Consider the following 25,103-nt stretch of genomic DNA (forward strand, 5'->3'; position numbering starts at 1 on the left):
CTCTAAATCAAATTTGTTATAAAAACATTACATGATCAATACTCTAATAATATATATCTGATATCATAAGTGTTTATACTTTTTTTTATAAATTTGATCAAATGTAAAAGAGAGAATTGTGTTCTTGCCATTGTTCAGTACTCCAATTGTGATTTTGCCTTTATTTTTTGAACTTTGTGTTTTTGTCCTTGTTATTTTGAACTGAACTGTCCGTCTACTCCTGCTTTGGAGGTCTGTCAGATGCCCATTGAATAGATGAATTAAAAAAAATCCAAACCTGAAAAGAAAAGTTCAAATGCCCACACTGCCCCTTATCCCTTTCTGGTTGTTTCTCGACTCCACAAGACATCGACCGCATCGGAGAGGGAGGGAGCGGGTGGCGCGGTTCCAAGTAGCGGAGCGTGCTGCGTGGGTGCGGCGGCTCGAAGCAGTGTTGGCATCAGGGCGGGCGGAGCAGGGGCGATGTGGGCGCGCAGCGGGCCGGGGCGCAGGGGCGGGCGGAGCGAGTGGCTCCGGTGCCTGGACACGGCTCCCGGCGGCGCCTGGCCGCGGGTCTCCACGGCGCCCGTCTGCGGCTCCCGACGGGTGAGTGACCACGCCCGCCTTGAATTGAATCCTTCCTTATTCGATCTCCCCTTGCTTCCGACGGAATCTTGATTCGTATCCTTCCGGTGCTGAATCACTCGCTCTGCGCTACGTGGCTGGTTGATCTGCTCTGCTCCTAGTGTCCGATTTCATGTGGCTGTCTGATTTTGCTCGATTGTGTTCTCGTCCTTTGGTTTTTTGATCCAAGGTGTCCTAGCTCCGCTATGCTTAATAATCTGCTCACATAAGAGATTTGCTCGTTGCCGCAGGTGCGAGCATTACCGGCAGAGACCAAACAAGTGCATGTTTGATGTTCCAATTGTTGTTGTCAGCTTAAACTTCTTCACTAGTCCTTCTTCCTTAGCTATATTCATATTTCCCTCACTTAATTGGAGCTCAATGTAAATGTCTTCGTTATCACCTTAAGCTGTGAAATCCTGTAAAATAGTTGCAATTGAGGAAAAGTGTTTATGATATATGATGGTGCAAACATTATGAACACAAGCGAATGTGTTTTCTGTTGTCAACTACCTCTAAGAATGATACTTTGTCCTTGTTGTGCTTATCTGGACATAAACTGTCAAGAAAATCTTTGTAATCCCCCGTCCAACGGTGGATTGGCAGTTCTGTGATCCTTAGTGTAGTGTTGTCAACAACCTCAATGATTTCGGTGATGGTATACGTGGAACCAGCTACCTTTGTATTGATTGTCTTCTCTATAGAACGCTGTAAATTTGGGCATAGAAAGTTTGCTCTAGTACAACCAATAATTTTAGAGTAGTATAGGCACAGCTATTACATTTGTCACCTGAAAGGTCGGTAGTTTGGCTCTATACTTTTGTTAGTCTTAGATATTGACTGTGTTCATTTTGGTGCGAGATAGCCGCGTGGCTCAGTTTTGCTATGTGGATGGCGCCGACGACAGCTTAACGCACGGGATCTGTCAAATCGACCAACATGGAAGAGCAAAGGTGGTTTTAGCAAACCCTAACCATTATCTACTGTTGGTTTTTTTGCCAGGGTGAGTGCATTGTTGATGGTTTGAGTTGGATAAACTAACCGCATACTACTTCTGTGGTTTGTAGGCCAAATCATAGGGGTATACGAGTTGTAGTTAGAATTCGATCTTTTTCAGCTTGCCAGACAATGGTCCAAAGTCATGGCAGCAGGGTAAAACTTTGCCAACTAAAGTTGTTGATGACATACATAGCTTTGGGCTGCTGTAGTTGGTTGATTTCGTAGCTGAGCATTGCATGTGGGGGTCTAAGCAATACATAACCTTATGGCGTGATTTGGAAAATGATTCATTTGAGATGAAAACTGATGAACATCTTTTAGAGTGGTTTGTACTCAATGTAGACAAGGGGGTAGCTTGCATCAATGCCCAGATAAATGATTTTGAAGGGCCACTGTAGTTTTCACCAACCAGACGTAGGTGTCATCCTAATGTGAGGAGTAGAATACACCTAATTGAGGGGAGCACAAATGAGGGAGCCACCACAAATGAGGGAGCAACAAATGGTGATGATGATGATGATGAGGGGGTAGGAGATGAGGAGGAGGTTGGAGATGATGATAAGGGGGTAGGAGATGAGGAGGAGGTTGGAGATGATGATAAGGGCATATTCTCTGACAGCAACTATGATCCTGATTTAGGTGCATCTTTCGACTTTGATGATGATTGCTCTGATCCAGAGTTTGATCCTGATGGTGAAATACTTGATGATGTAGATGAGTATGATGCTCCCATGTTTTCATATGATCCTGATGATCCATGCATTGATGTAAATGTGGTGTTTCCAGATGTTGATCAGCGCAAGTCTACAGTTACACATCACGCTATCTTGCATGACCATGCTTTTAAGGTTGTCAAAAAAGATCAAGAAAGATTCAAAGCCATATGCAAGAGAGCTGATAAGGGTTGTAAGTGGACTTTTTCACGTCTACAAGCAAGAAGTACATTGGATGCAAGGTAATTTGGTCCTCTTTCCATAATGTAGTGTATTGACTTGAGATGTAATTTGCTAACAAAATGTTGGATTGTCATTATTATGTTGTAGGTGAAGACTGTAAGGAAAATAGACCCTAGGTCCGTTTACTTTGAATTTTGGTGTTTGTTGACCAACACAACCAAATTGGACTAATGAATTTGCAAGTGATTGTTTTGTAGTTCAATAGGATGCAAGACGTGACTTGGACAAAGGCGACGTGATGATTCGATGATCAACACCTCAAGCAAGACCTTAGGAGCATAAGAGAAGACCCAAGATATCAAGCAAAGTCCAAGCATGAAGATAGGAACCAAGCCGCACGTAAGATCGTGAAGAAACGAGCTCACAGAAGAGACCGGACGTTGGACCGAACGCTGGAAGAAAGTGACCGAACGCTCCGATCAGTGGCTCGGCAACAGCAGACGTCAACAGCAAGTGACCGGACGCTGGCGGCAAACCGACCGGATGCAGGACAACAACGTCCGATCGAGTACAGAGAGGTTCTAGAGCGGCGAACTTGCGACCAGACGCGTTCGGTGGCAAGTGATCGGACGCTGGCAACATTCGATCAGTTGTTGATGGCTCCAACGGTCAAGACAACCGAACGCGTCCGATTAGGACGACTCCAGTGTTCGGTCAGTAGCAGAAAAGCGGGATTTCATCCCCAACGACTACTTTCTCAGTGGAGCTTATAAATACAACCTACAACCGGCCAAATGGTGTGTGTGGAGTTAAGGAAACATACCAAGGGTGTTGATACACCATTTTAGTGATCTCCACTTGCATAGTGCTTAGTGTTTTATTAGGTGATTAGCGTAGTTGCTTTGCAAAGTGCTTAGGTTGATTAGACCACTGCTTATGCGCTTGCTCTAGGTTTAGGCCTAGTGTTTAGTGAGGTTTGCATACCTCTTACTACTCGGTGCTTGCGAGCACCATTGTTGTACATCGGAGGGAACAAGGCCATGGCATTTCGGCCGGAAGGCACGTCGGAGACCCACTTGCACGTGGGGAAGGCCCGAGGCTATCCACGGAGTTACCTGATCGGGAGCTTGGCCCTTGCGAGAGATTCCTTGCAAGGGGCTTCAACGAGGACTAGGGGGAAGCTTGCACGCTTCTCGATACCTCAGTAAAAATACTAAAGTCATCGACGGAAGTTTGCATATCTCTACCTTGCTCTTTAGCTTCCGGATTTACATTGATTGTATTACTCCTTTTGCGGTAGAGATAGCAACACACTAGCAAAACCGTAGTTGCACATTTAAATAGTTTATCTATTGTATAAGTTTTGCTAGGGTTAGAAAAAGAGGCCATAGTTTAGAGTTAGTTTTTTAAGTTGCCTAATTCACCCCCTCTCTTAGGCGTCATGGTCCCCTACAATTGGTATCAGAGCCAGTTGGCTCAATTTGGATCTTTGGCTTAACCATCATTGAGCCGACGCTATTTAGAGTGGTTGTGATGGATATCTCTAGGCCTCTGAACTATGACGGCACTAACTTCCCCTATTATAGAGCTAGAATGGCTTACTACCTTGAGACGGTTGATTTGGGAGTTTGGAGAGTCACTCGTGACGGGATGAAACCCATTAAAAATCCTGATAAACCCACAAAGAGTGAAGAAAAGGAAATTCATTTCAATGCTAAAGCTAAAAATTGCTTGTTTGAATCTTTTAGCATGGATGTGTTTAATCAAGTATTCACTATAAATACGGCACATGAAATATGGTTAAAACCCCAAGAGCTCCATGACGGCACATCAAATGTCCGTGAGCAAAAATATTGTCTAGCTAAACAAAATTATGATTCCTTTACAATGAATGATGATGAGCTTGTTCGTGATATGTATTCTCGTTTGAATCTAATTATCAATGAGCTCCATTTAATAGGACTAACAAAGCTAGATGATGTGGACATCATGAGGAAGATCATCTCCGTGGTACCACAAAAGAAATATGCAAGCATCATCACCATCCTTCATAACATGGAGGACTTGAGCACCATGACCCCGGCTATAGTCATTGGCAAGATAGTGGTATTTGAAATATCACGCAAGATGGGTCAAGAAGAAGCCTCTTCATCAAGCAAAGGCAAAGCTCTTGCATGTAGTGAAAAAAACAAGATGAAGGGCAAGCAAGTTGAGACAAAGCTCAAGCTCATCAAGTGAAGATGAAGAAGAAGATGAGGATGATGATGATGATAATTCAAGTGATGATGATCAATCTTCCTCCTCCACCACCGACCTTGATGAAGAATCAATCAAACTAATCAACAAGGTGGAGAAGATGATCCAAAAGCTCAATGTCAAGGGTGTGCCCATCCAAATCCAAGATCTTATTTTCACCAATCAAAGAAATAAGCAAAGAAAGAGAGATGCTATGGATGAGGCGAGTTGGGGCACTTTATGGAAGTTTGTCCAAACAAGCCCACACCCAAGACAAAGAAGAAGGCATACAAGAACTAAGCCCTCACATCAATAAGGTCATGGGATGATTCTCCAAGTGAAGAAGAACACCATCACAATAGGCGTGGGCGCAAGCACTCATCATCAAGCTCTTCTCGTGTGTGCCTTATGGCACGAGATATCGAAAGCTCATCCTCTAGTGAGAGTGATAGTGATGATGAAATGCCTTCTTTTGAAGAAATTGTGCAATAAAATCTTAATAATGCTAAAGTTTATACTAGTCAACAAAAGAAGCTCAGAAAAATAAAAGAAAAGCTAGATAGTTCACAAGAAGCATATAAAACTTTGCTTGAACAATATGAGAACTTTGCTAATCTAAATGTTGAACTATCTACTAAAATTAAGCGACTTAAGGCTAGTGCAACAATAAATGCATGCACAATCAATGATGAGTAACTTGTAAAGAAAAATGAAAAATTAAAAGAAAAGTTAGCTAGCTCACAAGATGCTTATAAAAGTTTGCTTGCCAAAATAGAAACTATGTGCAAACATTGTGATGAGCTAACTAATAAAGTTGCTAATCTTGAAGCCATTAGTACAACCCCCATCAAGGCATCTAAAAAGAAAAGTTCTAACATGTCTAAAAAGGATGCCTCTACTTCTTGTAATAATTTATGTTTAGACTTATCCTTGTGCAACTAAGTTTATGTTGAGAAAGTTGTTGTAGATACATACACACAAGAGGTTGCAAAGGAGAATGAGAAACTCAAGCAAGAAGTAGCTCGCCTCACCAAGGACTTGACTCAAATGAAAGACAAGGCGAAGCAAGCCCACCTTTATCAAGATAACATCGTCAAGGGAGTGAAGAAGTTTGATGGAGGACAAACCATGGTTTGCTACGTGTGCCACAAGAAAGATCACAAGTCCTATGAGTGCAAGGTGAAGAATGGGGGAGGAGCAAAGAAGAAAGAGAAGAAGCAAACAAGCAAGCTCTCCAACACCTACACCAACAAGATGGACAAGAAGGCCTCCACAACTTATCTCTTGAAGAAGAAGAAAAATGACAAGGTGGTGGCCATTAAGGTGAACAAGCAAGCTAACAATGGGGTCAAACGCTTTTGGGTGCCAAAGAAAATTATTTTCAACATGAAGAGCACCAAAAAGGTTTGGATCCTGAAAGGGAAGTGAGAAGTCCTATGGACTTTGAAGAATTTGGAGACTTGGCAAAGTATGGATGCATTTCATGGGGTGCATCATGATGATCAAAATCATTGCCAAGTGGGTTAGTGAATACTATGGACCCAAATTCTCTTCCAATGTTAGATAACTAGATTCAATTTACTTCAATTGGTATTAGATTTAAATTTTTTCTACAATTGGTATCTTTTAGCATCTAGTTACTCTTCATGCCTAGGTTTGCATTTGCATTCTTATATATTTTGTCATGCATACACTAGGTATTTCATATGGTAGGCTTGCTCGGTTTCATTCTTATTCCTTGAAGCAATTCTATATGGTTTAAAATTGTTTAAGAGCACGGCACATAGCTTTTCCTTCAATTGTTCACCTAATATGTGCCAAAATCCAAATTGTAGATAATTTCTCCTGAATATCGCCTTCGAAAATGACTCCCACATTCATGTGATGTCATCTTTCAAGTAGTATTTTTTATTCTAAAATCAATGTGCATGTTTTCTACAAGTATTCTATACTTGTGTGCACAAATTTAGAAGGAGGTTACTCTACAAGTTGGATGCTTTAAGACTAACACTTTTTCAATCTTATCATGTGTGTAGTAGTCTCATTGCAAGGAAAATGGAGTCCCCAGAGTTAAGCATCATACTTCAAATATCCACCACCGATTGCAAGTGGTAGAAATCAAATTGATTTCTACATGTGGTATTTCTAAACCAATATCATCATGTTGATTTCATCTTGATATTCATATGCTTTCTCCGTGCTTTATATAGATTAATTTCCCTTGAGCAATACTTTACTAATTATGCATATGCTTTACCTTTTATCATATGTATGCATATATTTAGGGGGAGCTTAGTCTTATAATGTAAGAGTCAAATTTTGTGATCTACTTCACTCTACACTCAAAGGATCACAAAGTTGGATCCTCCCTTGTGCTACAAATGTCTTCCTTTTCAGTGTTTGATTCTAAAGGGAGAGAATTTAGAGGACTAAAAGTAAGCGTTAATTTATAGTAATGGTCTGAGAAAGGGAAGATAGTGGATTATGGATTAGCCTATATAATGGGGAGAATTTGTAGGAAGCAAGGCTTAAATCCATAATACCACATGGGGACATTTGCAAGGGCAAGATGAGTTTTTATGTAATCTTACAAGTAGTATCTTTTAGCATCATATAATCTTGCCCCTTGCATTGCATCCTAGCAAGTAAGTAGTTTTTAAAAAATTCAACATTATATTATTTGCTTGCTTTGGTCGTGTTGTCATCAATCACCAAAAAGGGAGGAGATTGTAAGGAAAATGGACCCTAGGCCCATTTACTTTGAATTTTGGTGTTTGTTGATCAACACAACCAAATTGGACTAATGAATTTGCAAGTGATTGTTTTATAGTTCAATAGGATGCAAGACGTGACTTGAACAAAGGCGACGTGATGATCTGATGATCAATACCTCAAGCAAGACCTTAGGAGCACAAGAGAAAACCAAAGATATCAAGCAAAGTCTAAGCATGAAGGTAGGAAACAAGCCGCACGCAAGATCATGAAGAAACGAGCTCATAGAAGAGACCAGACGCTGGACTGGACGCTGGAAGAAAGTGACCGGACGCTTCGATTAGTGGCTCAGCAACAGTAGGCGTCAGCAGCAAGTGACCGGACACTGGAGGCAAACTGATCGGACGCAGGACAACAGTGTCCGATTGAGTACAGAGAGGTTTCAGAGCAGCGAACTTGCGACCGGACGTGTCCGGTGGCAAGTGACCAGACGTTGGCAACGTCTGATCAGTTGTTCGCGGCTCTAATGATCGGGACGACCGGATGCGTCCGATCAGGACGACTCCAGTGTTCGGTCAGTAGCAGAAAAGCGGGATTTCATCCCCAACGACTACTTTCTCAGTAGGGCTTATAAATACAACCCCCAACTGGCCAAATGGTGTGTGTGGAGCTAAGAAAACATATCAAGGGTGTTGATACACCATTTTAGTGATCTCCACTTACATAGTGCTTAGTGTTTTATTAGGTGATTAGCGTAGGTGCTTTACGAAGTGCTTAGGTTGATTAGACCACCGCTTATGCGCTTGCTCTAGATTTAGGCCTAGTGTTTAGTGAGGTTTGCATACCTCTTACCACTTGGTGCTTGTGAGCACTATTGTTGTACATCAGAGGGGCTTGTAGTCTTGCGAGATCACACTAACCGAGTTTGTGGTGTGGCCGCCACCATGTACCAGAGGGAACAAGGCCCATGCCTTTTCGGCCAGAAGCTTGATAGTGAAGATGGCGGGGACCATCCAGGAGAGACTTGCTAGAAGGCACGTCGGAGATCTACTTGCGCATGGGGAAGGCCCAAGGCTATCCACCGAGTTACCCGACCGGGAGCTTGGCCCTTGCGAGGGATTCCTTACGAGGGGCTCCAACGAGGACTAGGGGAAGCTTGCGCGCTTCTTGATACCTCGGTAAAAATATTGCAGTCGTCGACGGAAGTTTGCATATCTCTATCTTGCTCTTTAGCTTCCGAATTTACATTGATTGTATTACTTCTTTTGCGGTAGAGATAGCAACACACTAGCAAAACCATAGTTGCACATCTAGATAGTTTATCTATTGTATAAGTTTTGCTAGGGTTAGAAAAAGAGGTCATAGTTTAGAGTTAGTTTTTTAAGTTGCCTAATTCACTCCCCCCTCTTAGGCGTCATGGTCCCCTACAAAGACAAGTGGACCAAAGCACACTTATGGTTCTTTCAACAAGTGTGGTCAGTCCATGGCCTCAAATAGATGGGTTTGTGATAGAGTTATGGACTTATTGTGGAATGACCCTAAAATGGGTCCAAAGGAATTGCAAGATGAGTTAAAGAAGTACTCAGTGGATGTTTAAAAGGTCCTAATATGGCTAGAGGGGGGGTGAATAGCCTATTTAAAAATCTACAAATCAACTAGAGCAATTTGATTAGTATGACAAATAGCGTAATGCAAACTTGCTCTAGCTCTACAAGGGTTGCAAGCCACCTATCCAACAATTCTAGTTACAATGATTGCTTAGGCACACAACTTTCAAAGTAATTACTCACTAAGAGCTCTCAATCTTGCTACTCTAAAGAGCTCAACTAGATGAATGTAAATAATAAAGCAAGCTCTCAATTCTAATTACACTAAAGAGCTTGTATCAACTAGTTTGCAAGAATGTAAATAAGTGAGTAGGGTGATTATACCGACGTGTAGGGGATGAACCAATCACAAGAAGAATATATAGCCAATCACCGGGAGAATGCCAAAGACAAGAGACAATTGATTTTCTCCTGAGGTTCACGTGCTTGCCAACACGCTACGTCCCTGTTGTGTCGACCAATACTTCGTGGTTTGGCGGTTAAGAGGTGTTTCACAAACCTCGTCCACATGATAGGACACCGCAAGAACCGACCCACAAGTGAGGTAACTCAATAACACGAGCAATTTACTAGAGTTACCTTTCGACGCTCTACCGGGGAAGGTACAACTCCCCTCACAATCACCGGAGATGGCCACGAACAATCACCAACTTGTGCCGATCCTCCACCGCTGCACTGAGCCGTCTAGATGGTGGCAACCACCAAGAGTAACAAGCGAAATCCGCAGCGCAACACGAATACCAAGTGCCTCTAGATGCAATCACTCAAGCAATGCACTTGGATTTTCTCCCAATCTCACAAAGATGATGAATCAATGATGGAGATGAGTGTGAGGACTTTGGCTAAGCTCACAAGGTTGCTATGTCAATGAAAATGTGCAAGAGAGCTCCCTTGAGCCGGCCATGGGGCTATAAATAGAGCCCCAATCAAATAGAGCCGTTATACCCCTTCACTGGACAAAATGTGCTCTGACCGGACGCTCTGGTCATACAGACCGGACCTTGGACTCAGCGTCCGGTCCACTGATTCATGCCACGTGTCACTAGCTTCAAACGCTATTCGTCAGATTTCAACGACTACGTAGTTGACCGGACGCTCCGGCTAAACTGACCGGACGCAGAATCCTCAACGTTCGGTCATTTCTAGTAAGCTCCCCGAGGCGTATTTCTTCGACCGGACGCGTCCGGTCTACCTTGACGGGACACAGACCAGCGTCCGGTGCAATACCCTCGGTACTATGCAGATCCGTCAGTTTGACCGGACGCACGCTGCCAGGGTCCGGTGCTTTCAGACCCAGCGTCCGGTCAGTTGACCGACGCCAGCGTCTTCGCGATCAACTCATTTTCACTTCTAACTTTTTCACCCTTGCTCCAATGTGCCAACCATAAGAATTTGCATTCGGCGCAATAGAAAATAGGCATTCCATTTTCCCGAAAGCGCCGAATCCATCTCAACCCTGTAAACACCACCTCCTTTGTAGATGTGCCAAAACCACAAGTGTATCACCTTGTGCACAAGTGTTAGCATATTTTCACAAACATTTTCAAGGGTGTTAGCACTCCACTAGATCCTAAATTCATATGCAATGAGTTAGAGCATCTAGTGGCACTTTGATAACCGCATTTCGATACGAGTTTCACTCCTCTTAATAGTATGGCTATCTATCCTAAATATGATCACACTCACTAAGTGTCTTGATCACTAAAACAAAATGACTCCTACATTTTATACCTTTGCCTTGAGCCTTTTGTTTTTCTCTTTCTTCTTTTCCAAGTTTAAGCATTTGACCATCACCATGCCATCACCATTGTCATGCTCTTCGCCATTGCTTCATCACTTGGAGTAGTGCTACCTATCTCATAATCATCTTGATAAACTAGGTTAGCACTTAGGGTTTCATCAGTTAACCAAAACCAAACTAGAGCTTTCAATGTTCCATATGATAGAGTCTATAGAGGAAAGATGAGAGAACTTGATATCATATATGGGAAGTGGGAAGATTGTGGGGGGTATGACCTCGGATACCCACCGTAGGTCACATGGGCTATGCCTCTAGGGGCGGCCTAGCCCGCAAGGAGCCTTGCGGGGCATGATTTTGCTCGGCGACCCCCGCAAGGCACGGAGAGGATATCTTGAAGATGTTACGAGATCTGATAGGATATGTACGATCCCATGTTTCTTATAATCTGTTATTACTTTCCGATTATCTCTCAGATCTAACCGACTTGTAACCTTGCCCCCTAGACCATATAAGGCGGGCAGGGACCCCGTACAAATTCACGGCAAATCATACGATAGCTAATGCAAACCAACAGACCACAGGAGTAAGGTATTACGTCGTACCGATAGCCTGAACCTGTATAACTTGTGTGTCTCTGTTGCCTTCTTGTTCTTGATTACACACTCCTCTACAGATCAATCTACCATCACGGGGTGCCCCTCGGTGGACTGCCGACGATATTCTATCGACAGTTGGCGCGCTAGGTAGGGGTGTGCATGCTATTTCCTTGTTGAACAAGATGGTTTTTTCTGTAGGCTCTTCATCCCTCCCGCAGCCCGGCCAAATCTTCACGGTCGGATCCATCACATGGGTCATCAGCGCCGACGGAGTTGGAGAGCTTCTTGAGCCGGTGCAGATCTGTTCGGCACCGACCACCCTCGCACCTGCAACTGCAGATCTAATCTTGGAACCACTTTCGGGGTCGACTCCATCAGCCACCCGTCGCTCGCTTCCTTGCTACCAGAGGAGGCATGTCAACAACGACGATCTGATCGAATCTATCGATCGGGTCGGCCTGAAACTCGCCGATTGCCTCTCCATTGCTGAGTCGGCTCTGGACACCCTTGTTCAGCACCGAGCAACCTCCGATCCCGATCTATCAACGTTCAATGCTCGGCAGACTCCAGGGCCCGCCGCCCTGCTTTTCGGGCTCACCAACACCGCAACTACATATCAGGACGCCCTGAGGGGCAAATTCGCCGACCAACTCGCCGACCAATTTCCACCAACCGTCAACATGCTGCACGCCGGCCAGGGTCTCAGAGCATCTCTCCAAACTATCCTCGAGGAAAATCCGGACTCCGAATCTCAAGGATCCACCGAGCCCCTTGCCGAGACCTTCACCAAACAACCTCCTCTCCTGCCTTTTCGGGGTGGTGCGATCTTCGACATCAGTATCGACAGCCCTCCCTCGGAACGGTGAAACAGATGAGGAACGCGCCGCCCGTGAAAACAGGAACGCCAACCGAGCGCAATGGCATGATAACGAACGCGCCATTGCGATGGCCAAGGCCGCTCATGATAACTAGTTCGATTCACAAGGAAGGCCCATCCACCGCAACCTCAACAAAGAATTCCTTCGCGTTGACGGCCATGACGTTTTCAAGACTCCAAGCGCTAATCTGGCCGTGGCCGCTAACAAACTTGCTCACCTCCCGCAAACGCCCGAGCTCGCCAAGGTCGCCGCTATGCTTAAAGCGGCACATTGTCAAGTTAATGAGATCCGAGAAGTTCAGAGACCTTCATGCTCCACAAGTGTAATCCGCCGATCAGCTGATCCTAGATCTAATCGCCGCCCTAGTCAAAACCATCTCGCCGACCAGTCACCACCTCCCCAGGGGGGAGTTGGAGGCCACCACGCCAAGCATCATCGCCAGCACGACCTAGAGGTCGAACAGGACGCCCGAGTGCACCTCAGCAACCTTCGGGATGCACGACGGCGTATCGATCAACGACGTTTCGGGCGCCATGAAGATGAACTACGACGTCACTAGGAGTACGAGCAAGAGTACGGCGACCCGAACTCAGCTCTGGAGCCGATGGTCACCGACAATACTGCCGATGTCGACCCCGATAGCCCGGAAGGGCCCCCTGCGTTCACTAGGGCACTCCGAATGCTCCAGTGGCCCCATGGTTTCAAAATCACTGGAGTCGAGCCCTATGAAGGAAGGATGAACCCAACTCAGTGGCTGCAGGCTTATGCCACCGCCGTCCGAGCCGCCGGAGGAGACACCAACGTCATGGCAAACTATCTCCCTGTCATGCTCATGCCAGCCGCCATGAGCTGGTTCACAAGCCTCGCCCCGGACTCCATCAGCTCTTGGGAAGATCTGAAGAGAGTTTTCACCGACAACTACATGACCACATGCAGGCGGCCGGGCACCAAGCACGATCTCAACCGCATCATCCAAAAGCCGTCCAAACTACTCCGCAGCTACATCAGACGTTTCTCCGAGATGAGGAATTCTATTCCCAACATCACGGAGGCCGAAGTCATCACCGCCTTCGTCCGAGGACTTCATCACCGAGAACTCCGTTCTAAGTTCAATAGAAAGGCACCTACCGGCATCAGCGAGATGATCACAACCGCCAATCAGTACGCCGACGCCGAGGAAGCGAAGGTGCGTTTTAACGAAGACACGGGCACTAATCGCCCGTCTCGCCGCCACGACGACCGCAACGACGACCGACAGCACAACGTTCGCCGCCACGACGACCGCAACGACAATCGATAGTACAATGATCGCCGCTACGACGACCGTAGTTTCCACCGGGAGAGCGGACGTGATCGGCCAGATGGATTCAAACCTGGTCAGAATCGCCGCCGCCGACCAGATCACTTTGTTGCCAACGTCAATGAGCCACGCGCAAAGCGTAACTACGATGAGCAGTACAAGAAGATCCTCGATGGTCCGTGCCCCCTGCATAAGAACGCCAAACACAAGATGAAAGATTGCCTTGGTTTGGCTAAGGAGTTCCAAGAGAAAAAGTACAACGACGACAATGGTGGGAACGGAGGACGCCGACCACCAGGGGATAATAATAATGCCTTCCAGGACCCCGACAAGGTGGTCGCCACCATCTTCGGGGGTCTCGCCTCCAACGAAAGCAGAAGGGAATGGAAGCTCACCGCCCGACGAGTGCTCGCCATAGCTTCAGAAGAAACTACCGCCAACCCTAGCTATCGCCCGTGGTCCGAAATCTCCATCACCTTCAGCAGGGCCGACCAGTGGGCAGACATCCCCTACATAGGGCGTTTTCCCCTCGTCCTTGACATGACTGTTTAGAAGGTGCTCTTCAGAAAAGTCCTCGTCGACGGTGGGAGCGCTTTGAATCTACTCTTCGCTGGGGCCCAAGGGAGCTCGGACTCAGGACAACAGACCTCACGCCCTCAGACTCCTTTTGGGGCGTGGTACCTAGCAGGGCATCCAGACCACCTGGGGAAATTACCCTACCAGTACAGTTCGGCACAGCAACCAACTACAGAGTGGAGCATATCAACTTTTATGTCGCCGACTTCGACACCGCCTACCACGCCATACTAGGGCATCTGGCTCTGACCAAGTTCATGGCCGTTCCGCACTATGTGTATTTGGTGTTGAAGATGCCTTCGCCTGCAGGAGTCCTGTCTCTATGGGCAAACCTCTCCGTCGCCTACGCCTGCGAAACAGAAAGTCTCGCTCTCGCCGAAGCCACCGACCTCTCCATCCAGATGGCCAGCATGGTCGCCAAAGCCAAGACCGCATCTGCTAACGACATGGAGATCCCAGAGCCTCCACGGGCCTCCACCAAGTCCAAGGAAGTCAAGGAGATCAGCCTCGGCCTCGACGACCCTTCCAAGATGGTGAAAATCGGGGCTCACCTTGACCCCAAATAGGAAAGCGCACTCGTCTCCTTCCTACGTGCCAACGCCGATGTGTTTGCTTGGAAACCTGCAGACATGCCGGGGGTACCATGGGAGAAGATTGAGCACTCCTTGAATGTCTCGCCGACCGCTAAGCCGATCAAGCAGAAACTTTGCCGGTTTGTGCCAGACAAAAAGGAGGCTATTAGGGTAGAAATAAAACGACTTTTAGCTACCGGGTTTATAAAAGAAGTGTATCATCCAGATTGGTTAGCTAATCCTGTTCTTGTTAAGAAAAAGAATAAAGAATGGAGAATGTGTGTTGATTATACTGATCTTAACAAACACTGCCCTAAAGATCCCTTTGGTTTGCCTTGGATAGACGAGGTTGTAGACTCCACCGCCGGCTGCGAGTTGCTCTCCTTTCTCGACTGTTACTCAGGCTACCATCAGATCTCCCTCAAGGAGGAAGACCAGGTTAAAACATCGTTCATCATGCCTTTCGATGCATACTGCTACACCACTATGTCCTTCGGACTAAAGAACGCCGACGCGACCTACCAAAGGGCTATTCAGACGTGCCTCGACCAATAGATCGGCCGCAACGTCGAAGCCTACATCGATGATGTAGTCGTCAAGACTAGAACCACCGACAATCTTATCACCGACCTTGAAGAAACTTTCTCCAACCTAAGCAAATACCGATGGAAGCTGAACCCTTCAAAGTGCATTTTTGGAGTTCCATCCGGTATCCTGCTCGGCTACATCATCAGCGCTCAGGGCATCGAACCAAACCCTAACAAGGTCTCCGCCATCACCAACATGAAGCGGCCGATGTGTGTCAAAGATATACAAAAGCTTACGGGTTGCATGATTGCGCTAAGCCGATTTATCTCGCGTCTCAGTGAAAAAGGGCTACCTTTCTTCAAGCTCCTCAAGGCCTCCGAGAACTTTTCTTAGTTAGAGGAGGCAGATACAGCTTTCGAGCAGCTTAAGTTGTTCCTAACAAAACCTCCAATCATGATAGCACCACGACCAGATGAAACTCTGCTGGTTTACATCGCCGCCACCTCCCGCGTTGTCAGTACGGCTATTGTCGTCGAACGCGAGGAAGTCGGACATGCCTACAAGGTGCAACGCTCGGTCTATTTCATCAGCGAAGTACTTAATGAGCCCAAAGCTCGTTATCCTCAGGTGCAAAAACTGTTATACGCAATTTTGATTACATCACGAAAGCTCCGACATTACTTCGAATACTACAAGATCGCCGTGGTCACAGAGTTCCCTCTAGGGGATATTCTCCGCAATAAAGAGGCCAATGGCCGTATCATCAAATGGGCCGTGGAGCTCGGCACTTACTCCATTGATTTCAGAAGCAAACCAACAGTTAAGTCGCAGGCGCTTGCTGATTTCATCGCCGAGTGGACCGAGATCCAAGAACCCATTGCCGCCACTTGCCCCGAGCACTGGGTGATGTACTTCGACGGCACCCTTAACATCAATGGTGCTGGTGCGGGCATTCTGTTCATCACACCGACAAAGGACAAACTCTGATATGTTCTCCGCATTCATTTTTCGGCCTCCAACAACGCCGTAGAGTACGAAGCATGTCTCCATGGTCTCCGCATAGCCGTCGAGCTCGGCGTCAAACGTCTCATGGTATACGGGAATTCAGCACTGGTTATCAACCAACTCAATAAGGATTGGTCCTGTTCCAGTGAAAAAATGGACGCATACTGCGCCAAAATTAGAAAAATTGAAGGGAAATTCTATGGTATTGAGTACCACCACGTGCTATGGGATCAAAACCAGCCAGCCAACCAGCTATCAAAGATAGGATCTTCTCGAGCCGTGGCTCCACCAGGAGTTTTCGTCCAAGACCTCCTGGCACCATCTATAAAAGAGGATAAGGAGGTTGTAGAAATACCCCCAGCCGAGCAGTTGGTACTCACGGTGCCTTCGCCGGTCGATGATTGGAGGGAACAGTTCATCAAATACATCTCCAGCGACGAAACACCCGCCGACAAAATCGAATCCGAATGACTAATTCGTCGAAGTAAGCATTACGTGCTGGTAGACGGTATCCTGATGAGGAAAAGTGCCAAGGAAGGCATACTGCAAAAGTGCATCATCAAAGACGAGGGCGTGAAGTTACTTTCCGAAATCCACTCAAGTTCCTGTGGCAACCACACGGCTTCAAGAACACTGGTCGGCAAAGCTTTTCAGGCAGGTTTTTACTGGCCCACGGCTATTGCCGATGCAGAAGATCTCATTCGACGATGTGAGGGGTGTCAATTTTTTGCCAAGCAAATACATGTGCCGGCGCAAGAATTACAGACCATTCCAGCTTCCTGGCCTTTCGCATGCTGGGGACTGGATATGATCGGGCCTTTCAAACCTACGCCAGGAGGTTTCTGGTACGTGTACGTCGCCATTGATAAGTTCTCCAAGTGGATCGAGTACAAACCACTCGTCGCAGCCACTGCTAAGAAAGCAGTCGAGCTCTTTGAAGACATCGTACACAGATTCAGTCTCCCGAACAGCATCATAACCAACCTCGGGTCAACCTTTACCGGCCATCATTTTTGGGACTTCTGTGAGGACAGATGCATCTTTGTCAAATACGTTTCCGTTGCTCATCCTAGAGCTAACGGTTAGGTCGAGCGAGCTAACGGCATGATCCTCGACGCCCTCAAGAAAAGGCTCTATCAAAGAGAAGAAAAGCACCCGGGCAGATGGCTCAAAGAACTACCAGCTGTGGTCTGGGGACTGCGCACTCAAACTAGTCGCAGTACCGGCGTGTCTCCATATTTTATGGTCTACGGCTCAGAGGCCATACTCCCAGCGGATATTGCATTTCGAGCACCTAGAGTGGAAAATTATGATGAAGAGCGGGCCACAGCTGTTCGGATAGAAGACATTGACCGAGCAGAGGAAGAATGACTGATTACTTGCGTTCGCATGGCCAAGTACCACGAAGGTCTGAGGAGGTATTACAACCGAAACGTCCAAGGTCGTTCGTTCGCGATCGGCGACCTCGTCTTACGTCGAAAACAAAAAACCGAAGGGCTTCATAAGCTGTCTTCGCCCTGGGAGGGCCCTTACATCGTTAAAGGTGTTACTCAGCCAGGGTCTTATCGCTTATGTGATTTAGATGGAATCGATGTTCCTAACTCCTGGCACATAGAGCACCTTATACGTTTCTATCCCTGAAATAACACAGATATGTATTCTTCACTTTCATATTAATAAAGTTCTGGTGTCCGTAATTTTCCTCCATTATTTTTCATCTATTATAAGTTTCACTCATCGCCATCGAGCTATACGCCACGACATGGCGATCTCCAATTCGCCGAGCACGATTTCTCCAATTCGTCGAGCACGATAACTCCAATTCGCCGAGCACGATAACTCCAATTCGCTGAACACGACCTCTCCAATTCGCTGAACACGACCTCTCCAATTCGCCGAGCATGACCTCTCCAATTCGCCGAACACGACCTCTCCAATTCGCCGAGCACGACCTCTCCAATTCGCCGAACACGACCTCTCCAATTCGCCGAACACGACATCTCCAATTCGACGAACGCATCAACTCCCAATCACTGAACACGATTTTCCAAAAAACGCCTACTATGCTTCCTCTGGGTCGCGTAGGTTTTTCTACAAAAACAACGACGGTATTGCACTACCAATTTTTGCAACATAGCCTGCCGATCGTCAAACAGCACACCTTTTTTCCTTCTGTTTTCTATGGAAACGACCCTGTCCCAGACTACATCCTACACGTGCTTAGGGGCTCTGCCCTCTGCGTTACGGTTGGTCGGCTGTGGTTCCTTGGCAATGCCTGTTTATCCTACACGTGTCAGCGCCTCTGCGCTCGATGTTATGGAATATGGGCTAGTCAAGGCCTAGATTTCAGATATGAACTAACCGCTCGGACGCCGCTTTAGCCATTTCTCTCGCCGCGTCACTCAAGTTGGCTGTTGGGCAGAACGTTTTTTTGCAATAGTAATTCTGGAGGACACCAAGGCTCTAACATCCCACCAAACGTACCATGAGCTCGGTGCTCTGCGTGTTGGGCGGTAGGACACGGTCTTATGACAACACCTATCTCTCCAACATACGCATGGGCTCCGCGTTATGCGTTACGGATCATGACCTAACTAAGGCATCTAGTTCAGTGAAAACTAAACGATCGAACACAACTTATATTGGGAAAAAGTGCATCGGGTTGATAATACACAGATTTTTCATAGCCAGACAAATCAACTATTACAGGCGGTAATATCCGAGCAGTTTTTTTAAGCTTCGCCAACAGTTTCTGTCTCACCAAACAGGTCTATATCGCCGACAAGCACTTTCGCCACATCCTCAACGTCATCCTCCAGCTGCTGGGTCTGCGCGTCACTCAGCCCATCGGCGAACCCACCACCTATCGACTAGATGTCGACGGACGGATAATGGGACCGAACCACCGCAAGGGCATGAGTAGCAGCAGTCAAAACGGCGTCGCGATTGAAGTTTTTGAAGTTCTCCCACGCTGCCTTGCATCTCTGAACGATGGTGTCTGGCCCTTGCTGCCTACCATCAGGACGGGGCGCTAGTTCAACGTCGACGTAGTCCAACACTGATTTTATTGCGGCAGTTACAGTGTTGAAGTTGTCCTTCTGGACTTTGGCTTCTTGCACCAGCACTTCGAACTGTGCCTTGGTTTTATGTCGATAATCTGCAAGAATTACAATGGTTCGTCATGGTAAAAAAATATTACGGCGTCACTTCCGATCAGGAGAAACCTACCTTTCAATTCTTCGGCTAGTTTGTCGGCTCGCTCTGACTCTTTTGTTTTCTCTTGTCGGATTTGTTCAATGGTCTGGCGAAGCTGGTCGAGTTCTGCATCTTGCTCTGCAAACACAAAAGATAAGAAACGGAAAAATATACGGCCACTTACTACAAAGCACATTATGAGAAAAAGAATACCGGATTTCAGCTTGGATACATCCTCCAACTGCTGGCACTTCCGGTCGAGCTGTTCAGTTTTACTATCGAGTTCCCTGTTTTTCTTGCTCAACTGCTCGGACATTTTCTTAAGTTCCTTGGATACAATTGCCAGCTCCTCGGATGTCTTCTTCAGCTGCTCGGACGAAGCCGTTAGTCGCTCGGACAGAACCCCATTTTGATGTTCAAGGTCCCGCGAATTCGACTCCGCAAGGTCCTGCTCGCGCTGGGCCCTCTGAATACTTTTCTCCGAAAGACTTAAAGCCTCCCGGAGTATCTTATTTTCCTCGGCGAGGGGCTCCATCCTCTTTATCAGTTGGTGCCGCTGGTCGGCTGTCCGAGCTATCCCCTGCGGATTAACAATGCAAGACATAAACCTTGATCTTCCGACAACATATATCGATGTTATTGGCGTGGCACTCACCTCGATTTGAGTCATTACTCCGGCGACGGTGGATTTCAATCTCTTTATCTCTCTGGTGGTGTTTTCTTCCTCGATGACTACCACCTCTTCCCCGCGTTTCTGGAGAATCCGGATGGACTGGGGCTCAGGCGCGGCACGCTCGATCTCCACGACCTCGTCCTCCTCCACCGTTGCTTGAGGCGTCTTCGGGGGGCTCCGTGGTCGGACCGCCGCTTCGACCACTCTTGGCACCCCTGCGGGTGATGACGTTCGCTCCTCAGCAGTTGACAGAGTCGCATCTGTAACCTCTGGCGCATCAACAACAGCCACAGTTTCCGCTTCCAAGGTAACGACTTTTTCGGTCGTAGCCGCGGTTGCGGTCGCCGACGCGCCAGTCGTGTGCGCCAACGATTCACCATCAACGGGTCTGCTAGGAGCGGCGGCTGGCCCGCCCACTGTTCCTCCAGCACTAGGGGACTCACGGATGGGCGTAGTCATCGTTTTTTCTTCTGAGGTCATGGGTCTCGGCGTCGCACTACGTAATATCGGCTTCTCAGAAACAAGGTGAAATCAAAGAACAATATAATTACTCCAAGGCAAAGATACTCACGGTTTGGTCTTCCGATTGATTTTCTTGAATCGGCGATGCCTGCCTGACCCCCCAGGCGTGACTGCGTGGTTGGCCTTGTGGGAGGACTCCTACGCCTCCGCAGCGGGCTGCCGCTCTTCTTGGTGCTCGGAGGCCCCACCTTCCATGCGTTGTTTGGGGACTTCGGTAGTTTGCATCGCCGGGGCGTCCGCCGTTGCCCGACCATAACTTTCCCCTGCTTGATGCTGGGGAGTGACATCATCCGCCGGTACCTCCGTCATGCTCGGCGGAAGTGCTGACTGGTCCTCGTCATCGTCCGACCACTCCAGCACAGCAGTTCGTCGTGGCCGAACTGCTCGGTCCTCTCCAAGAGAGATGCCTCCTGGTTTGCGTGCATGAGAGCTGGCGGTTTTTCTCCTTTTTTGGTCCAGCTCGTCTACTGCCGGTCTCTTCCCACAGACCTTCTCTGACACTGGGGATGGACTATCCGATGAGGAGCTCGGCTCACCTTCTTCATGCTGTAGTGGCCACCGAGGATCTACTCCTTTTGGCTAATCGGCTCTCGGCACATCTAAAAAGTATACTGCCCTATCCTGCGAATGAATCTTTTCATAAGTGAGTCAGTCCTATGCTCGGCAATTAATGCCTGATAGATGCGAAGCGAAATGGTTACCTGAGGAGGCGGGTTGGTGCAGTTGAAAGCCTTCGTTCCTTTTGGCCACCTGAACGAAACATTTGAAGTAAATAGATCCATGGCACGGTCTATCACTTCCTTCTTCGTCACACGATCGGTGTTTTCATGGGTATCGTCGTTGTCACCTTTAAAGTCAAAGGTCGGGTGGGCCCTCTCTTTGTAGGGTTGGATGCGCCGAACTATGAAACTAGCTGCAACCAATTCACCCCTAAGCTCCAAGCCTTTACTCAATTCTAGAAGTTCCATTACTTGCTCCATGTTAGTGTTGTTGGGTCTCTCTGACCAGTTACTATGGTTAACCAGTATGTGGTGGACGTCGCATCGAATCAATGGGTGACTTTGTTTGATATAGAACCATCTAGAGTTCCAACCTTTCAGGGAGGTATTCAGTGGAACGTTGATATATTCGCTGGCCATCCCATCCTTGAGCTGCAGGTACACGCCGCCGACCACCTTGGAACCGCTACCCCCCTTCTTCTTTAGACAGAATAAGTGCCTGAAGAGGTTGAAGTGCGGCAGAACACCGAGAAATGCCTCGCGGAAATGGATAAAGATAGAAACATGCAGAATGGTGTTGGGGTGCAGATTACAGAGGCTAATCGACCAAAACTCCATAAGATCCCTCAAAAAAGGGTGGACAGGAAACCCTAATCATCACCAGAAATAATCCTCAAATACTACAGCCTCATCAGTATGTGGTGTCGGGAAGGGCTCACCACTGGCTGGCCGCCATCCAGCAGTAAGACGGTTGGGGAGAACGCCCGCCGCCACCATCTTATCAAGATCTGCTACCGACGTCTTCGACGGCACCCACTCCTCGTCGCGGATGGCTCCGGTGGCCACCTTCTTCGGCTTTGCGGCTCCTTTTTTCGGCGCCATCTCCTATGGTTTGGTCCTCGGGTTGGAGGCGAATGCTCGCAATTGGTGCGGAAGGTGAAGCACAGGGATTGCGAAGGCAGGAAGCAAGGTGGCTTGACAGAGGTAGGAGGCGATGTGTGTGGCGGTGCGGTTATTAAGCACTTCCCCCACTCTGCCTTGACTCTGAGGGTTTTTGGGAAATCGTTCCTGCGATCAGCGCTACATCGATTCCTCCAAAATGGTTTAATGGGCCGCAACTTGGGCTATCGCGTCACAGTAGCCCACGCCGCTCATTTATCGCCGCCACATTCTCTGAATTCTCCACATTTTAATAAGGCTTAGTAATTGATACTGTACGGCCATTACTCTGAATTTCTCGCGGTGATTTGATTTATCAGATATCTACGCCAGAAACATGGGGACTGGCTACCTGCTCGGATAGTTCACTAATTTCTGAGCCTGGCACCATGTGATTGCGTCACCTACTATCAGGCTCGGGGACTAAGTGGGTACACTTCACCTTGCGGTGAATGTGCTTGTTTTTTGTCTCGAGGCTACGCTCGGGGACTGGCTACCTGCTCGGACGGTTCACTAATTTCTGAGCCTAGCACCACGTGACTACGTCACCTACTGTCAGGCTCGGGGACTAAGTGGGCACACTTCACCTTGCGGTGAATGTGTTTATTTTTCTAAAAGACTCCGAGCATCCAAAGGGTAAACCAGGTATCTTTAGCATTGTTTTCGGATTCTAAGTGGGCACACTTCCCTTTACCATGCAGGAATTTTTAATTTTGAACTTGAGCTCCTTACACCCTTATGACAAGCTGTGCTCGGAACACACTACTCGGCGATGTTGTACGCTGCTCGGCAGCTGCTCACAACTAATCGGCAGCTCCTTGTGGTGGTCGGACCATGATTTGGACAGCTCAGTTTTGGTTCGCACCTGCTCGGAAAGTCTCAAGACGGCCTGGCACAATGGGTACAAGGCGCTCGGGGACTAGCTGTGGGGGGTACGACCCCGGATACCCACGGCAGGTCACATGGGCTATGCCTCCAGGGGCGGCCCAGCCCACAAGAAGGAGCCTTGCGGGGCACGATTCTGCTCGGCGACCCCCGCAAGGCACAGAGAGGATATCCTGAAGATGTTACGAGATCTGATAGGATATGTACGATCCCATGTTTCTTGTAATCTGTTATTACTTTCCGGTTATCTTTCAGATCTAACCAACTTGTAACCTTGCCCCCCAGACCATATAAGGCGGGCAGGGACCCCCTATGAATTCACGGCAAATCATACGATAGCTAATGCAAACCAATAGACCACAGGAGTAAGGTATTACGTCGTACCGACGGCCTGAACCTATATAACTCGTGTGTCTCTGTTGCCTTCTTGTTCTTGATTACATGCTTCTCTACCGATCAATCTACCATCACGGGGTGCCCCTCGGTGGACTCTGATGATATTCTATCGACAAAGATTCTTATGACTTGATTCCTACTTATCAAACTGAGCTTCTGAGGTCAGTGCCTGGCAGTGTGGTTGAAATGGAGACTGAGGAGCACAATGGCCATGTATGTTTCATGAGATTCTTTATTGCTCTAAAGCCATGCATTGATGGGTTTTTACAAGGATGCAGACCATACATTGCCATGAATGCAACTCACTTGACAGGTAGGTCAAGAGGTCAGTTAGCAGCAGCTATTGCAGTAGATGGTCACAATCGGTTATTCCCAGTGGCATATGGGGTGATTGAGACCGAGTCTAAGGAAAGTTGGACTTGATTCGTCCAAAACTTGAAAAAAGCAATTGGTACTCCTCTAGGTGTGTACATATGACTACTATTTGCCTGTTTTCCTTCAAGTTTAAATTGTTGTTACCTAACATATGTCAATTATGTCACATAGGTTTGGTCATCAGTACAGATGCAGGCAAGGGAATTGAAGTTGCTGTTGAAGATGTCTATCCAGGAATTGAGCATAGAGAGTGTATAAGGCATTTGTGGAAGAACATGAAGAAAAGTTATAGTGGCACTCTTTATGGGAAGAATATGTGGGCAGCCAAGAGCTTCACAACTGACAAGTTCAACTTCTTCATGAGGAATATAGAAGAGAAGGATCCCAAGGCACTTGAATGGTTGGATGAGAACTATCCATACATATGGAGTAGAAGCAAATTCTCAGAAGATTGCAAGGTAGATTACATCAACAATAACCTTTCTGAGAGTTTCAATAGTTGGGTGTCAAAAACAAAGGAACATCAAATTATGAAAATGCATGACAAGATAAGACAAATGATCATTGAGAAATTTGTCTTGAGATCAAAGAATGCTAGAAAGATGTCTAGAAAAATAATCCTAGATATCATCAAAGATCTGAATGCTAAATCAAAGGCCATTAAGGACCATGATGTCTTAATTTGTGGGCCTAGAAAAGTAGAAGTGATAGTCAACAGATTTAGGCATGCAGTTAACTTGGAATTAAAGACATGTACCTGTAGGGCTTGGCAATTGATTGGAAAGCCTTGCAGCCATGCTCTAGCTTTCATTGCAAAGCTTAGTAGAGAGGTTCAAATGGATGACTTTGTCCATGAATACTTCTCTATTGAAAGGTTGAGAAAGGCATATGCAGGTACTTTCATTCCCATGACATCCAAAGATCTTTGGCCACGTGTTGACTTAGGCTAAAAAATCCATAAGCCTAAATTGAGAAGGAAACCTAGGAGACCTAAAAAGTCTAGGTTCAAGGCATATGATGAGATCAGCAGTAGCAAGAAAAGAAGATTATGTTCTGAGTGCCATGAACCAGGGCATTTAGCCAAGACTTGCCAAGGAGGTCTCACTGCTAGTCAAAAGAGAAGGCTCAATTCTTCACAACATGGATCATAA

General features: G+C 47.1%; 1 pseudogene; it reads left to right on the forward strand.

The window, feature by feature from the left end:
- Positions 1-462: 462 nt before the first annotated feature.
- Positions 463-25,103, forward strand: LOC136469616 (uncharacterized; annotated as a pseudogene).

Source organism: Miscanthus floridulus, chromosome 8, assembly GCF_019320115.1.
Source record: "Miscanthus floridulus cultivar M001 chromosome 8, ASM1932011v1, whole genome shotgun sequence".
Lineage (NCBI taxonomy): Eukaryota > Viridiplantae > Streptophyta > Magnoliopsida > Poales > Poaceae > Miscanthus > Miscanthus floridulus.